General features: G+C 37.6%; 1 non-coding gene across 1 annotated transcript; it reads left to right on the top strand.

The window, feature by feature from the left end:
- The first annotated feature begins 365 nt into the window (after positions 1-365).
- Positions 366-467, top strand: LOC130889584 (U6 spliceosomal RNA). The gene has a single exon (XR_009058609.1). It is a non-coding gene; the product is annotated as a U6 spliceosomal RNA (small nuclear RNA).
- Positions 468-1,856: the final 1,389 nt, after the last annotated feature.

The following is a 1,856-nucleotide window of genomic DNA, read 5'->3' as shown; positions in this document are numbered from 1 at the left end:
CCAGGATCACCTCCATGGGCATGACACCACCAACTCTGGGCTGGACCCTACCAAATCAACTAGCAATCAAGTCAATCTCCAGAAGACATAGCCACTAAACTATAAACAACTGAGGTGAGTTACTCTCAAAGTTGTCTCTCCCCAGACTTTCCCTATGCCAGTAAGAGTAACAAAGATTTCTCAAAACCCTATTTAGTATTCAGGCACATTTTAAATTATTTCAAAGATTTGAAGACTTTTGGTTGGTTAATTGTTTCATTGGTGTCAAATAATATTTTTAAATAACTTTCTTTTTACAAGTATTTATTGAGCATTTGTGCATGCTCTGACCAGCACATGGAAGTTATATATGACAGACTGCAAGAACTGGTTCAGCAGCACACATTAAAATTGGAATGCTACAGAGAAGATTCTGTAAGGGTGTGTGCAAGGATGACACACAAATTCATGAAATGTTCCATTTTTTTTTTTTTTTTGGTTTTTCGAGACAGGGTTTCTCTGTAGCTTTGGTGCCTGTCCTGGAACTAGCTCTTATAGACCAGGCTGGCCTCGAACTCCCAGAGATCTGCCTGCCTCTGCCTCCCGAGTGCTGGGATTAAAGGCGTGCGCCACCACCGCCCGGCTAATGTTCCATATTTTTATAAGGCAACAAAACTAGATTAAATGGATACAATTTGGAAAGAGAGAAGTCAAACTTTCACTATTTGCAGATGATATGAGAGTATACATAAGTGACCCCGAGAATTCTACTAGGGAACTCCAACAACTGATAAACACCTTCAGTGATGTGGCTGGATATAAAATAAACTAAAAAAAAAAAAAAAAAAAAAAAAAAAGCATTAGCCCATTGACCAATGTTTCTCCCCTGCCTGATCCCACAGTTGTTCAGTCCCAAATAAACACACAGAGGCCTACATTAATCATAAACTGATTGGCCTAGTATCTCAGGCTTCTTATTATCTCTTATAACTTATATTAGCCCATAATTCTTGTTTGTGTTAGCCACGTGGCTTTGTTCCTTTTTTGGCGAGGAAGTCACATTTTGCTTGCTCTGTATGTGACTTCCTCTCTGTCTGGGTGACAACTGCAAACTGAAACTTTCCTCTTCCCAGAATTCATGTTGCCCTGCCTCTACTTCCTGCCTGGCTGCTGGCCAATCATCATTTTTTAAAATACAAGTGATAGGGGACAGATCATTGTCTCAGAGCAGTAGCCTCCCTATATATAAATGATAAATAGGCTGAGAAAAAAATGAGAGGAACAACAAACACCCTTTAAAATAGCCAAAAATTATATAAAATATCTTGGATTAATGCTAACCAAACAAGTGCAAAGCCTATATGACAAGAATTTCAAGTCTTTGATGAAAGAAATTGGGGAAGAGATCAGAAAATGGAAAGATCTTCCATGCTCATGATTCAGTAGGATTAACATATTAAAAATAGCATTCTTACCAAAAGCAGTCTACAGATTCAATGCAATTCCCATCAAAATCCCAATACAGTTCTTCACAAACATCAAAAGAACACTACTTAACTTCATATGGGGAAACAAGACAACCAGAATAGTTAAAACAATCTAGTACAATAAAGAAACGTCCAGAGGCATCACTATTCCTGATTTCAAGTTCTACTATAGAACTGTAGTAATAAAAAGTTTGACATAAAAACAGACATGTGGATCAATGAAATCAAATTGAAGATTCTGACATAAATCCATACACCTGTGAACACCTGATTGTCCATAAAGAGTCCAAAAATATACAATGGAAAAGAGAAAACATCTTCAACAAATGGTGCTGGCATAACTAGATGGTGGCAAGTAGAAGACTGCAAATAAATCCATATCTGTCACCT

This window comes from Chionomys nivalis, chromosome 1 (assembly GCF_950005125.1).
Source record: "Chionomys nivalis chromosome 1, mChiNiv1.1, whole genome shotgun sequence".
Classification (NCBI taxonomy): Eukaryota; Metazoa; Chordata; class Mammalia; order Rodentia; family Cricetidae; genus Chionomys; species Chionomys nivalis.
Note: the sequence above shows the minus strand (reverse complement) of the source record. Positions and strands in the feature narration are given on the sequence as shown.